The 16,644-nt window shown below is 43.2% G+C and overlaps 1 protein-coding gene across 5 annotated transcripts in view; it reads right to left on the bottom strand.

Moving 5' to 3' along the window:
* LOC145342958 (mitochondrial nicotinamide adenine dinucleotide transporter SLC25A51-like) overlaps positions 1-16,644 on the bottom strand; it is a 39,290-nt gene that overhangs the window by 19,538 nt on the left and 3,108 nt on the right. For 2 of the 5 annotated variants that reach the window (XM_080188611.1, XM_080188614.1), the window contains exon 1: positions 9,018-9,080. The exons of 1 other annotated variant lie outside the window; for it this stretch is intronic. The gene's annotated coding sequence lies outside the window, so the exon portion shown is untranslated. Of the gene's footprint in view, positions 1-8,978; positions 9,081-16,644 lie in introns of those variants that run through there. 2 more of the 5 variants (XM_080188615.1, XM_080188612.1) reach the window with 2 other exon arrangements.

Below are 16,644 nucleotides of genomic sequence, written 5' to 3' on the forward strand. Positions count from 1 at the left end.
TCTTTATATGCCCTGTTTGTGAACAGAACTCCCACTCACCTGATGAAGGAACAGTGTTCTGAAAAATTGTGGCTTGTGCTACCAAAAGAACCTATTAGAATTTAACCTGGTGTTGTAAGATTTCTTACTATACAAAAGTCACAGACTTACAATTACGTATGCACACTTTCCAGTCATTTTCACCAAACACAATCAGAAGTAGGAACCCCACTGTTTCACTTCCTCATCCCTATGGACACCTTACCTGCAGGGTTCTCCTCACAGGTCAGCTAAGCAGCGTAAAGATCCTTTTGCAAGTTAATCAATTCCTATCCAATAAAATAAGCCACATAGTCTATGATGCGTAGCATCTCAGAAGTTCTGAAATTTTTTTCTCATCCTTACTGACTTTGTGAGAATAGTATTTCTACAGCTACATCGATAAATGTACAACGATGGTTATAATGTAAAAATCAGCTTACAACGAATAAAAATTGTAATGCTTAATCTTTTAGGAGTAACAGCAGGAAGTCCTTTTTTTTTAATAACTACTGAAATCAGGAACATATGAGCAAGGAGCAGGAGTAGGCCATTCAGCCCTTTTAGCCTGTTCCATCATTTAATAAGATCATGGCTGATCCAATAGTTGCCTGAAATCTGCACTCCGCTCACTCCTGATAGCCTATCAGCCTCTTGTTTACCAAGAATCTATCCACCTCTATCTTTAAAAATATAGAAGGATGCTGCTTCCACAACCAGGATGACAGTTCCAAAGGCTCATGACCCTCAGTGAAATATCTTTACTTCACCTGTTTTAAATGGGCAACGCCTTATTTTTAAAGGATAACCCTAGTTCTACATTCTCCCACAAGAGGAAACATTTTCTCCAGATCGACCCACATCAAGACCACCTAGGATCTTGGATGTTTTGAAAAATCAAGGTAACAGATATACCCAAAAAACATGTAATAAACCTGCATCTGAATACAGGTTAGCAAAGTATGGACGTACAGTCATAAAAGATTACAGCACAGAAGCAGGCCATCTGACTCATCATGTCTTTGTTGGCCAAAAAAAGAGCTGCCCAGCTGAATTCCACTTTCTTTAGTATGGTGCTCCAAGTTTGAAGATTCCCAAGTTACCACTGTGTACGCTGCATAAAATCTGAGACAAGCATGATCCAGCCATCTACAGGGACACCATTTACAGCTCAGTAAATTAGACCATTGCCAGAAGTACATGGTCAGATAAGAGATGGTGTGTTGAATCTAGCTGGGGATTGGAGATGGCATTAACCCAACATAGCACCATCTCAAGCAGATTTCAGTGAAGCATCACAGCTAAAACACAGATTGTGTAGCCAAATGCTTGCCATTACAAGCATAAATTTGGCACACTGAAAATAAAGTTCAGTTGCCCAGTATAGTCAACAACTTATTACAAACGGCAAGGTTCCATTTACTGATTTTGCCTACCTTCCAGAAAGGTCAAATTAAATAGAACACAATTCAAGTATCCCAGCAGGGCTCTTAGTGAGAAAATGAGTTGCAGAACTCCACGGTTGACAGCTTTTCCATTTAAAGACAAATGCAGGCATACAAATGAAGGGGTTCACACACAAACTGCCACCCTTTTACAAGAGATTGGACAGTATTGCTGCTATTTCCCTATCAACTTACATAAAGAATCAGAGCTTTACAGGACAGCGAGAGATTCTTTGGCCCATTATGTCTGTGTCAGCCATCAAACACCTTTCTATTTTAATCCCATTTTCTGTAACTTTGTGTACTATGGTATTTCAGATGCTCATCTAAATGTTATGAGGATCCCTGCATCTATCACCCTTTCAAGCAATGAGTTCTATATTCCTTCTGGGTGAAAAGGTTTTCCTCAAGTCCCCTCTAAATCTTCTGGTTCTTGCCTTAAATCTACGCCTCCTGATTAGTAATCTCTACACAGGAGAAAAATTTCTTCCTATTCGCTTTATGTCCTTCATAATTTTGTACATCTCAATGAGGATCCACCTCAGCCTTCTCTGCTCCAAGGCAAACAACCTCAGGCTAACCAGTCTATCTTCACTGCTGAAACACTCCAGCCTAACGACCTCCTGACGACCCCCAGGCAACATCCTGGTAAATCTCCTCTGCACCCTTTCCAACACAATCATATCCTTCCTATAGTGTGGCAACCAGGATTCCTCCTCCTGTGTGACCTTCAAGGAACTAAAACTAAGCACCAAAGCTGATTAATTAGAGTGGAATTCCATTATTTCCTGCTGTTTATTTTTGGGTCATTAAAGATAAGTTGTCAGTGCCAGAAAGGCAGCCAAATCCAGTTTGAGGCCTGTGTATATTGCAATTGGATTTTGCACGCAAGTTATTTTACAAAATAGCAGCTACCTCCAAAATATTAGACTGCCACGGGTGTGAATCAACAGCAGCACAAGTGGTTTTTTGCAGGTGACCAAAATCACAAGCAGTCTTGATACACGGGCATTGTAAGAAACACTGCAACATTCACACAATAAAATTAATAGACAGGTGCCGTGATAATCCATGCAGAACAAACACAATGTCAATGGCACCATCTGAAAAAGCCATATTGTGGAGTCAGTGGCTTTTTGGAGATATTGCTCTACTGCTTGCTGTGCACAGAACAGCTGTCATGTCTGAGTACAATAGACACTGATCACTGATACTTCAAAACTGAGATATTTCTAGAATAACAAGTATGCAAACTACTACTGTAAGCTTCCTTTACCATTCTGTCTCAGCAGGAACAGCACTGTTTGCCAAAGGTTAAACATCTCTTTTGCTATTGGAAGGTTGAAAAGGTTAAAGATAGAGAGTGACAAACCATAAAAGGGATTTAAGTACAAGAATGGGCATTTTAAATTTGAGGTATTAGGAGACCTGAAACTTCTGAAAAAGGGAGAAAAGCCAAATGGGCTGAGGAACTCAAAGTTTGCTTCTATTCAGCTTCTAAAAGACTTCAATCCAGGAAATGGCTTTCTCTAGAGAAATAAATCAATGTTCTATGGAAAAATATTTCATGCTGAAAAGCCAAAATCATTCAGTATAGCTTCCTTAACCAACAGCTCAACATGGGTTCCTCTGAAATTAGTATGCTTTAATTAATTTAGTTCTCAGGAGATGTACAACATTTGAGAAGGCAAATCTAATGGCACTAACAACAAAAATGCTTCCTGTTGTGAATTTTCAGGAAATCTGCACAATGTAAAGTGAAGAAAATTGTTCCCAAGGCAACAAATGGAAACAGAAACTTGTCAGAGATTATTCTGTATCTAAATCGTCTAACAATTGACTTTATATACCAGAGAAACTGCCTTTCAGATGAATTGAAAACAACTTTTATTACACCACCATTTTAGGAATCTCAGTGCAGCTCTGACACACTTTTCCTTCCAGGCATCTCAGCTGCCAAAATATAGACAAAATATTCAATCTACTCCATTAACAGCAAGCAGACCAGCATTATACATCTCCATAACATAAGCAAACTGATTACACATCCTCTTCTGCTCAACTCAGTACTCAGAGAGATGTTTCGTGTGTGTGTGTGTGTGTGTGTGTGTGCGCGCGCGCGCACTTTTCTTTAATGTGCAGAGTCTGCACGTTCTGTGTCTGCATGTGTTTCCTCTGGGTGCTCCAGTTTCCTCCCACAGTCTGAATGTCGTGCTGGTTAGATGCACTGGCCACGCTAAATTGTCCCTCAGCATACATAAACAGGTGCCAGAGTGTGGCGACTAGAGAATTTTCATAGTAACTTCATTGCACTGTTAGCATAAACCTACATGTGACACTAATAAATAAACTCAAAAAATATGGGTCTGTGGCTCCTGATTTTTGTTTAAAGTTTCATTATTGTCTCATCAATTAACAATTTCAACAATTTACCTTTAATATACTAAGATTTTTTGATATTTCACACTGAACATTGAGATGTATAAGATGATGAATGGGATGGATAGGATAGAGCTGGAGAGATTCTTCCCGCTCAGAAAGGATAGTAGGACTAGGGGGCATAGCCTCAAGATAAAGGGGGGGCGGTTTAGAACAGAGTTGAGGAGGAACTTCTTCACTCAAAGGGTGGTGAATCTCTGGAATTCTCTGCCCGTTGAAGTGGTGGAGGCTGCCTCGCTAAATATTTTTACGACGCGGGTTGATGGGTTTTTGATGAGAGAGGGGATTAAGGGTTATGGGGAGAGGGCGGGAATGTGGAACTGAGCCACGACAGATCAGCCATGATCTTATTGAATGGCGGGGCAGGCTCGAAGGGCTAGTTGGCCTACTCCTGCTCCTATTTCTTATGTTCTTAACACGTAAGGAGACATTAGGGCATTAATCAAAAGCTTGGTCAAAGAGATTGATTTTGAGGGTCTCCTAAAGAAATTAAAGAGATAGAGGTGGACAGAGGGAGTGAATTCCAAAGCTTAGAACCTAGACAGCTGAAGGCATGGCACCAATAGTGGACCATTTAAAACTAGGGATGGTCAAGAGGCTGGAATTTGAGAAAGGCATTGACTGATTAAGGGGCTAAAGAGATACAGAGATAGGGAGGGATGAGATCATGGTAAAATGAAATCAAAGATGATCATTTTAAAATCAAGGTTGGATCAGGAGCCAGTGTAGGCCAGCGAGCACCAAGGTATTGAATAAACAGACATTAGTGTGAGCTAGGAAGCAAGCAGTGAGATTTTGGATAATTGTAAGTTTATGGAGGATGGGAGACAGAAGGCCAGTCAGGAGAGCATCACAATGTTAATCTACAGGAATGGATGAGGGCTAAAGCAGATCAGCTGAGGTAAGGATGGAGACAGGTAATGTTAGAGGTGAAATGAACTGTTTTGGTATTGGGGCAGTATCTCATCAAACGATCAAACAGAATGCCAAGGATGTGAATGATCTGTTTCAACTTCATACAGGACGACTGATAGAATCAACTGCAGGAAACAAAGACTTTGGTTTTTTGTGTCAAGTTAGAGGAAATTTCTGCTTAACTGAAATCCAGTCAGATGAGTAATGTGATAAATCAGGTGTCAAGAGTAGTGGTGGCAAGGTAAAATAAATACAGTATAGTACTGCACCAAGCCTGCACTAACATACGGTTTCTATCCTTATGTTCACATCCCATTCACGTGTCTATCAAGGTACACCATGAAAATTACTAACATGCCTGCTTCCACCACCTCCACTGGTAGTGCATTCCAGGCACCCACCTCCCTCTGAAAAACTTTCCCTGCACATCTCTCCTAAATTTACTATCTCTCAGCTTTGTATAAATAAGAAGTCGTCCAACAGGTTTATTTGGTAGCATGAGCCGCTAGCTTTTGGAATGCTGCCCCTTCATCGGGTGAGTGAAGGGGCAGCGCTCCGAAAGCTAGTCATAGAGTCATAGAAGTTTACAGCATGGAAACAGGCCTTTTGGCCAATTTGTCCATGCCGCCTCCATTTTTTTTTAAACTCCTTAACTAATCCCAATTGCCCGCATTTGGCCCATATCCCTCTAGACCCATTGTATCCATGTAACTATCTAAATGCCTTTTTAAAAGATAAAATTGTACCCGCCTCTACTACGACTTCTGGCAGCTTGTTCCAGATGCTCACCACCCTCCATGTGAAAAAAATTGCCCATCTGGACACTATTGTATCTCTCCCCTCTCACCTTAAACCTACACCCTCTAGTTTTAGACTCCCCTACCTTTGGGAAAAGATATTGACTACCTACCTTGTTTATGCCCCTCATTATTTTAGAGATCTCTATAAGGTCACCCCTCAGCCTCCTACGCTCCAGAGAAAAAAGTCCCACACTATTCAGCCTCTCCTTGTAACTCAAATCCATCAAGTCTCAGTAGCATCCTAATAAATCTTTTCTGTATTCTTTCTAGTTTAATAATATCCTTTCTATAATAGGGTGACCAGAACTGCACACAGTATTCCAAGTGAGGCCTTATCAATGTCTTGTACAATTTCAACACGACGTCCCAACTCCCATACTCCATGTTCTGACCAATGAAACCAAGCATGCCAAATGCCTTCTTCACTACTCTGTCCACCTGTGACTCCACTTTCAAGGATCTCTTTGTTCTGTAACTGTCCCCAATGCCCTACCATTAACTGAGTAATTCCTGCCCCGGTTCAATCTACCCAGAACGCATCACTTCCCATTTATCTAAATTAAACTCCATCTACAATTCGTTAGCCCACTGGCCCAATTGATCAAGATCCCATTGCAAGCAGAGATAACTTTCTTCACTGTGCACTATGCCACCAATCTTAGTGTCATCTGCAAACTTACTAACCATGCCCCCTATATTCTCACCCAAATCATTTATATTAATGACAAATAACAGTGGGCTCACCACTGGTCCCTGAGGCACACCGCTGGTCACAGGCCTCCAGTTTGAAAAACAACTCTCTACAACCACCCTCTGGCTTCTATCAAGAAGCCAATTTTGTATCGGCTTGTGCTGCCAAATAAACCTGTTGGACTTTAATGTCACGTTGTGAGACTTCTTACTGTGTTTACACCAGTCCAACACCGGCATCTCCACATCATGGCTACCCTCCTGTATAATCAACCCTTCCAACCTGGGAAAAAGCCTCTGACTATCCATCCTAACTATGCCTCTTATAACTTTGTAGACTTCTATCAGATTGCCCTCAGCCTTTCCAGTGAAAACAATCTGAGTTTATCCAACCTCTCCTCATGCCTAAAACCCTCCAGACCAGGTAACATCCGCTCCAAAACAGCCACGTCCTTCAGTAGTGTCTAGGAGTTCACACAATATTCCAAATGCAGTCTAAAAGTTTTGTACAGCTGTAACATAACTTGCCAATTTTTATACTTGATATTCCAACCGATAAAAGTAGACATGCTGTATGCCTTCTTTATCACCTTATCCACCCCTATTGTCACTTTCAGGGATCCGCCCAGATTCCTCTCCGTCAAAGCTTCTAAGAGTTCTGCCATTTACTGTATAATTCGATCTTCATCTAGTGTTTGGCTGGATTAAACTCCATCAGCCACTTCTGTGCCCAAGTTTGCATTATCTAACTCCTACTGTATACTTTGAAATCCATGTCACTACCTGCAACTCTGCTAATTTTTGTGACATCCGCAAACTTGCTAATCAGAATTTGATGTCATCAACACACAGGTTTTTGGATGATGTAAAAGGAGTATGTAGATGAGAAAAGCAAGGGGGACCAAGGGCTTAAGTTAATGAAATGGTCTAGGGAAGCCTTTGCAAGTGGTTCTCTAATTAAGATTGAGCAGGTAGGAATACAGACAGGGCATCCCACTCAGCTGGACTACAGGGGGCGCATTAGAGAGGTTGGCATGTCCAATCATCTAAACACTACAAATTGGTAGAGAAGAGCGAGGAGGAATTGATTACTATGATTACCTAGGATATATGATTTTGATTATGGGTTATTAAATACTGTGGCAGACAGAAATCTGATTGGAAGATTTCAGACAAAGTGTGGAAAAGATGAGCATGTACTTGGGAAGGAGCAACACATACGAGGAATTTGAAGCATAAATGGAAGTTGGAGATGAGGCAGAAGTTTGCAACAATTTGAGAGGATGAAGGTTAGGTCTTCCTGAGGTCAAATGACTATAATAGACTTGAGAATGATTATTCCCAGATTAAAAGGGCCAGTTTTTCCAAACTACCCAATATATGGTGCTCTGAACATTACAGCCACCTGAAAGCAGCCCCAGACTACATTTTAGGAAAATGGAGATTAAATTTCATAATGACTGTAGCATTAAATGAAAAAGAGAGGGCAGAGAACTTTAAGGAAGGATCCATGGTACTATAGACCATCCTGAATTTCAGAGAAATAGCAAAAAAACAAAGTGAAAATCAGATTTAGAACCACAGAAGTTTACAAAATGGCCATTCTATTTCTGTCCTCAGATTGCATACTCAAACAATCTAAAACTAATTACTATCCCAGACTTTCTCAAAGACCTGTATCAATCTGAAAATAACCCCACCAAACCATTCTCTCTCAACAGATCTGTCAATCCCAAATTAATCTCATGGAGCCACTCTCTCCCAATAAAACTGAATCAATCCCAAATAAATTCCACCAAACCATTCTCACCCAATAGAACAGTTATTTAATCCAAAATTAATCTCAAACTACTCTCCCAGTGGAACTGTACTTAATCCCAAATTAATCCCAGAAGCACTCTTCCATTATTACTGTATTTAATTCAAAATTAATCCCAACGGCCCACTTACCCACCAGAACTGTATTCAATCCCAAAATAATCCCACAGAACCACTCTTCCATTAAAACTGTACTTAACCCTAAATTAATCCCACAAACTGCTCTCTCCCAGTGAAAATGCATTAATCCCAAATTAATCCCATGGAACCACTCTCTTTCAACATAACTATTCAATCACAAAGTAATCCCTAGAACCACTCAATCCAAAAGAAATGTATTTAATTTCAAATTAATCCCATGGAACCACTTTTTCAATAATAACCATATTCAATCCTAAAGTAATCCAACAGAACTCCTCTCTCCCAATAGAACTGTATTTAATCCCAAATCAATCGCATGGAACCACTCTTTTTCAATAATAACTGTATTCAATCCCAAATTAATCTCATAACCACTCTCTCCCAATAGAACTGTATTTAATCCCAAATTAATCCCATGGAGCCACTCTCTTCCAAAAAAACAGTATTTAATCCCACAGAACCACTCTCTCCCAGTATACTGGTATGAATTTTAAATGAGTCCCGCTACCCGCTCTGGCCCCCTCAACCTGTGGGCAGTGACCTGACCCCCACTTTTCCCGGGAGATTTCCCCAGAGCTGCTCAAACCGGCTGGCCAGGCCCTCACCATTCACGGCGCCTGAAGCCAACTACTGCCTCAAATACCAGCCCCTCTGCCTTTCTCTTAACCCCGGAGGGCCTAACCAGTGGCTAACTCCCTGCCCGGACTGTTACCTCCATTGAATCCAAGCCCACCGCCAACCCGCCCATTACCTCCGTCTCCTTGACTCTCCCTTCGCATCACAACGTCTCCACGTACACGTCCCGCTAAGCCCCGCCCCTTGCCGCGTTCACTGACGTCGACGTCTCGAGGACGCGCGCACACGCTCCCGCCTACCTCGGCGCGCGCTCTCTGCGCCAGGACGTCATGCTCGCACATTCGGTCCGCCAACTGGGCGGCCACTGCCGTCACGTGAGCGGCTTTGTGACGGGACGTGGCAGTTGTTGTCTCGAGCGGGTGTTTAGGGGTTGCCAACCTTGGAGGATTGTCCTGGAGTTCCCGAGGTTAGCAGGTGAATATTCAGGGCGCTGCTGTTGTAAAAACCCCGGAGAAATATCACGGGGGATATTAATTTGTTTTAGCCGGCGGATCGGGCTACATCCTGGAACGGGGTAGCTGCTGATTGGACAACTTCATCATGTGTCCTGGTTGTTATTGCTTCTTCCATTAATCCCTTGTTCCTTCTTGGTGAACAGGTCCTTCATCATTCCCTCATCAAGTACTATGGATACTGGCAAACTATAACACCGTAAGAAGTCTCACAACATCTGGTTAAAGTCCAACAGATATATTTGATAGCAAACACCATTAGCTTTCGGGGCCATGCCCCTTTGTCAAGTGAGACCTGATGAAGGGGCAGAGTTGTGAGACTTCTTACTGTGTTTACCCCAGTCTAACGCCAGCATCTCCACAGCAAAACTACAACACCAGCAGAAAATGCAGACAGCATTTTTGGCGACAGAAACAAAGCTAATGGTCGGTGTTAGGATCAGTGCTGATATTGATCCATGTTAATAACCTAGAATTTGATGCACAGGATGCAATTTCAGAGTTTACAGATAACAGAAAAACTTGGAAGTCCTTGTGAAGTGGAAAATACGGCATGCAGGATCCTGGAGGCAGAGTACAAAAACAAGGAATTTTTGCTTGACCTTTGCAGAATATTGCATTGAGCTCAACTGGTATATTCAGTTCTGGGTACCACGCTTCAGGAAGAATGTGAAAGCATTAGAGGGGGTACAGGGGAAAAAAATTAGAGGATGCATTCAGTGACGAGAGATTTCAGTTATGTATAGATTGGAGAAGCCGGGCTTGGGAAGGGTGAGAGGAGATTCAATAGAGATGTTCAAAGCCATGAAAGTTGCCTGGGAAATATTCTATACAGACACTTTGACCAATTTATTACTCAAAATTGGATTTACTCAGATGCTTTTACTTTGAGACAGAGAATGGACTTAGTTTTATTAAAAACACTTGCAAATTTTTAAAAAACTCTTGCGTAATACATTAAGTTAACTTTTCCCCAAACTAGGCTGACTGCCTGAAAAACACATGTTCGACACACTCTGATGTACTTGGCTGGACTGTTGGGTTCAATTCACTGAGAGCTCATGTGGACAGATGAACTTAGGATTTTCTTGGTACAAAGGTGGATTTTGCATGTCCGTTTGAATCACCATGGCAGCTGAATAAATACAAACAGTCTTCACTGGCAGAAGGATCAAGAACCAGAGGGCACTAACGTAAAGTGAATGGCAAAGGAACCAAAAGGTCAGGAGGATAGTTAGCTGGGGGAGTTGGGAAGCATGTGGTGAGAGGATGGCGACATGATCCAGAGGGAGAGTCAAAAAGGTGGTTGGGGATAGTCAGATCAGAGAACAAAGAACAAAACAGCCTGGGAAAAAGGCCCTTCAGCCCAACGAGCCCGCGCTGCCATTTTAACATTATGAGTCCCCCCTCCACCCATGACCTTTGTCTATGCTTATGGCATTCCACATTGAGGGAAGACTAATTTAGGGATGATTTGTTACACAATCAGCCTATTAGTACACCTTTGGGGAGTGGGAGGAAACCGGAGCACCCAGAGAAAACGCACGCAAGACAGGGAGAATGCACAAAGTCCCACAGACACTGGCCCAAATCCATGTATCTGCACAGCAAACAGTGATAGTCACTGAGCTGTCGTGTTGCCCAGCATCTGGTCCAGTTTAAGCATACACTAACGACATGAAGTACTAGGCTATTCTCAAAACAACCAAGAGCAGCCCTCGTACGACCCATCACGTGTATGCCCCTTGTTGGACAACAAGGCAGACCGAAACACCTGTGGATTAAAAGAGAAAAACATCAGTATCATCCACATCCTTATACACACATTCAAGGGAATTCCCAAGTGAAACAAGTGAGCCAGAAAATGTGTTGGAAGGTCCAAAGGAATCAATTGATTCCCAGGAACATCCCAAGGCTCCTGAACCTTATTTAAAACAGTCTCCTATATCCCTCCATCTCCATCCCACTCATGTGCCTATCTAAGTAACTCTTAAACAACTCCAGCGTGCCTGCCTCCACCACCTTGCTTGGCAGAGCATTCCATACCCCCACTATGCTCTGTGTGAAAAACCTCTCTCTAACATCTGAAGGTGAAGGGCAGTTCAGAAATTGGGGGGGTGGTGGTGCTGGGGCGGTCAGACCATTAGTCAGAGGTGTTATTGGACTGTGAGTGACTGCTGCGTCAGTTGTGTAGTCCCCCAGGTGTTAAAACTAGGTATTAATTTGTCATCACTATCCGGGAGAGTACAGAAATATCCAAAGTCTCTGACTCAGAGATATTCATGGACGGCTCTGGGGAGCAAGGGAGTTTCCGATTGGAAGTTGAAACTTGCCAGGCAATTCCCACAAAGGTCAACACATCAGGAATTCCATGGGATCCTCCCATGAATCTTGGGGCCTCTATCCCATCTCTGATGATCCGGAGACTGGAAGATTTAGGGATTGAGCAGTAACTGGTTTTAAGTTAATGAAAGGGTGATGGAATAAAAGGATTATTTGACTGAACAGTAAAATCATCACCAACAGCTGCCCTCTAGAAAAAATGGGGGCTTAAAGTTATGATCCAAAATAGTTAAGCTCAGTTATTGTGACAGGGATGGAAGGAGTGTGCAGTTTATCCACATGTTCAAATGTTTACTTCACTCACTAAAATTGCCAATTATTTACGTTTAGTACTGTTAGACCCAGAATAAAAAAGAGACTTCTTTCAAAAAACTCAAATTTATTGTTTATTATTAAACAAAAATTCTCTTTTGAAATAAATTGCAAGAACTGGTGCACACACCATTGTGCTCTGGAAATATAACTATCAATTCCTTTTTAAAAGTACTCCAGTGCATGCATGCAAAGACAAACAGACAGGGTCGTTACAAAGATGGGCTTTATAAAATAAAGGATAAAGTTTGCAGAGTTTCAATGCTATCGATCTGGAACTCCCTTGTGTGAAGATGGGCCGCTGGTCCCAGTAGATATCTGAAGGTTTTCACCAATGTGGTGCAGATAAAACTGGATCAATTCTTCTCTCAACTTTCCAGGTTTTCAAATGCAATCAAGATATACTTAGGTGAGGATTCTCCGACTGCAGAATGATGACCACACTGAATTTCAGACAAAACAGGGAGTGTGCGAGTCCAGGGCAGCCTTCTCAGCTTATTCCCCAAAACACACTGAGTTCAAAACTTAAAGCTTGTTCCTGTCATGTCATTTTCAATAAATCACCAGCCTTTGCCAGTTCAAGATGATTGCAATTACAAGCAAACAAATAGCTTTTCCCCTTCAAGTACCATATTATCAGGTGATTTGGAAAAATGCAGGATTGCTCCCAGTCCAAAGTTGAACTTGTGACCCTTCTTTAAAAAAGCTTCAGATCAGCAGCCAAGTATCCAAATAAATCTTTCCATATTTAAAAAAAATTAGTTTTGAAAAATATGAGTTTCACAACACAGTGTTAGGAGTCCAGAAGTCTGTAAAGTCCCTAATTGAAAGAGGAAGTGCAGTTCCAGGGCCAGTATTTTGAGTTTGGTACTATGTCCGAAGGCAGCATGGGCAGAGAGGGTTTCTCAAATTGTTAACACAAATATTACACTTGGTGGCCAATTAAGGCGTCTTGTTGTTTTGGTCTCTGAGTGGCGGAGTGGGGGGCGGGGGTGGGTGAGAACACATCGGCTTTGGGTCCCGGATGGAGGGTTTGAAAGGGTCCCCGAAGGCTACCAGGAGTTGTGGATGAGGCTTAGGACGATGTGAATATCACAACTATTCAGAGGAAGGTCATTATTGCCAGGAGGCCACGCCAGATGGGATGACAAGTCGGAGAGGCTAAGCGCTCCCAGTTTTACAAATGAGTGCCCGTCTTCTCTGGTGCAGGACGTCAAAATCCTGATGCCAAGGGACAGGAAAGGAAGGCCATCCCATGTGTAAAGAAGGCCTGGACAAATGTCCTGCAAAGGACCAATAGGTCAGAGTGAAAGTAGGGTGGCAAATGAATCTGACAGGCACTGAAAGAGATGTTCCTCAAAGCAATCAACCAATCTGCATTTGTGTTCAAAGAGTAAAGCAAGTTTTTTTCCTTCTGGACCAGCTTTACAGTCAAGATGAATAATCTTCTGGGAATGCCTTATTTTGATAACTTGAAATGTATAATGCAAGCATAGAAGACTTGGCCCAAAACACAGAGTGCATGCATTTTTTTTGGGCCAACAACATTGAGGGGGATGAAAAGCAGAAAGTGCTCCTGTTAACAGCATGAGGGGCCCTGACCATCAATGTAACAAAAGGCCTGACCTACCCAGATGCGTCTGACTCCAAAACTTCTAATGAACTGGTGGACCTGGTTAAAGGCTATTACAACCCAAAACTTTCCATAATACTCCAGTAATGCTGCTTTAACATGGCCAGGTAAACCCATCACCAAATTTTCAGCCAGTATGTGAAAATTGGCATTGCACTGTGAATTCAGCCCACCCCTGAACAACATAAGAACTAGGAGCAGGAGTAGGCCAGATTGACGAGAGGGAATTCATGCTTGACAAAGCTGTTGGAATTTTTTGAGGATGTAATCTTGTGGGGGGAGGCATCATATGTCAAGATAAGGTCCTGTTTGGGGTCAAAATAGGCCAATAAATTGCTCCGCCATTCAATAAGATCATGGCTGATCTTTTTGTGGACTCAGCTCCACTTACCTGCCCGCTCACCACAACCTTTAACTCCTTTATTGTTCAAAAATTTATTCTTGCCTTAAAAACATTCAATGAGGTAGCCTCAACTGCTTCACTGTGCAAGGAATTCCACAGATTCACAACCCTTTGTGTGAAGAAGTTCCTCCTCAACTCAGTCCTAACTCTGCTTCCCCTTATTTTGAGGCTATGCCCCCTAATTCTAGTTTCACCCGCCAGTGGAAACAATTTCCCTGTTTCTATCTTAACTAGTCCCTTCATAATCTTATACATTTATATAAGATTTCCCCTTATTCTGAATTCATAAGAACATAAGAAATAGGAGCAGGAGTAGGCCATCCGGCCCCTCGAGCCTGCCCCGCCATTCAATAAGATCATGGCTGATCTGTCGTGGCTCAGTTCCACTTTCCCGCCCTCTCCCCATAACCCTTAATCCCCTCTCTTATCAAAAACCCATCAACCCGCTTCTTAAAAATATTTAGCGAGGCAGCCTCCACCACTTCAACGGGCAGAGAATTCCAGAGATTCACCACCCTTTGAGTGAAGAAGTTCCTCCTCAACTCCGTTCTGAACCGCCCCCCCTTTATCTTGAGGCTGTGCCCCCTAGTCCTACTGTCTTTTTTGAGCGGGAAGAGTCTTTCCACCTCTATCCTATCCATCCCATTCATCATCTTATACGTCTCAATGAGATCTCCCCTCATTCTTCTAAACTCTAACGAGTACAAGCCTAGTTTATTCAGCCTCTCCTCATAGCTCAACCCCCTCAACTCCGGTATCAGCCTAGTAAACCTCCTCTGCACTCCCTCCAAGGCCAAAATATCCTTGCGCAGGTGCGGCGCCCAAAACTGCACACAGTACTCCAGCTGTGGCCTCACCAATGCCCTATACAGCTGCAGCAAGACCTCCCTACTTTTATATTCAATCCCCCTCGCTATGAAGGCCAGCATCCCATTCGCCTTCCTGACCACCTGCTGCACCTGCAGGCTGGGTTTTTGCGACTCATGCACAAGGACCCCGAGGTCCCTCTGCACCGTCGCCTGCTGCAGTTTTTCGCCACGTAAGTAATAGTCCTTCCTACCATTCTTCCTACCAAAGTGGACCACCTCACACTTGCCAACATTAAATTCCATTTGCCATTTCCTGGCCCATTCGCCCAGCCTATCTAGATCCTTCTGCAGACTCTCCACACCCTCCGCACAATTTGCCTTTCCCCCAATCTTGGTGTCATCAGCAAATTTCGACACCCTACACTCGGTTCCCTCCTCCAGATCATCTATATAAATGGTAAATAGCTGAGGCCCCAGCACCGACCCCTGGGGCACCCCACTAGTCACCATCCGCCAATCCGAATAGCACCCATTGACCCCCACTCTCTGCCTCCTATTTGACAACCAATCCTCTATCCACGCTAACACCCTACCCCCAACTCCATGTCCTCTGACCTTCTGCAGTAACCTCTTGTGAGGTACCTTATCAAACGCCTTCTGAAAATCCAGAAAGACCACATCCACCGGCTCTCCTCTATCCACCGCCCTAGACACATCCTCATAGAACTCCAGTAAATTTGTCAGACACGACTTCCCTTTAATGAAACCGTGTTGCGTCTGCCCTATCAAGCAATTCCCTTCAAGATGCCTCGCAATTTCCTCCTTAATGACGGATTCTAACATTTTACCTACCACAGACGTTAAACTAACCGGCCTGTAATTCCCCGCCTTTTGCCTGGCACCCTTCTTAAACAACGGCGTAACATTAGCCGTTTTCCAATCCTCCGGCACTTCCCCGGAATCCAGCGACGTCTGGAAAATAACCACCAAGGCATCCACTATCACCTCCGCCATTTCTTTCAGAACCCTCGGATGCATTCCATCCGGTCCTGGGGACTTGTCCACAATCAGCCCCTCCAGTCTGTCGCGCACCACCTCTCTAGTAACAGTAATGTCATTAAGACCCTCCAGTCCTACCACCTTTCCATCGCTAACACCCGGCAAATTATTCACGTCCTCCTCCGTGAAGACAGAAACAAAAAAGTTATTCAAGACCTTAGCCATATCCCCATCCCCTACCACTAGGTCCCCTTTCTCATCCGCTAAGGGACCAACGTTCACCCTAGCCAGCCTCTTCCTTTTTATATATTTATAAAAACTCTTGCTATCCTTTTTTATATTAAGCGCTAGCCCAGCTTCATAGCTTCTTCTACCCTCCTTTATCAACTTTTTTGTCAATCTTTGTTGACATTTAAACCTTTCCCAATCCTCTTCTCGCCCACTGCTCTTAGCTACTCTAAATTCCTCCGCTTTTAATTTAACACTTTCCTTCACCTCCTTCGTTATCCACGGCTTATTACCTCTCTTCCTACTGTCCTTTTTAACCATCGGAATAAATTTCTGCTGAGCACCAAGAAAGATCTCCTTAAAGATCCTCCACTGCTCCTCAGCAGACCTACCTTCCAACGCGCTCCCCCAGTCCACATTCGCCAATTCTTCTCTCATCCTACCATACTCCCCTCTATTCAAACAAAGGACACGTGTCCGGGAACCCACTTTCTCCTCCTCCATCTGCAACAGAAACTCCACCATACAATGATCACTCTCTCCAAGAGGATCCTTCACCTCAA

Source organism: Carcharhinus amblyrhynchos, chromosome 5 (assembly GCF_965287045.1).
Source record: "Carcharhinus amblyrhynchos chromosome 5, sCarAmb.v2.hapA, whole genome shotgun sequence".
NCBI classification, from domain to species: Eukaryota; Metazoa; Chordata; class Chondrichthyes; order Carcharhiniformes; family Carcharhinidae; genus Carcharhinus; species Carcharhinus amblyrhynchos.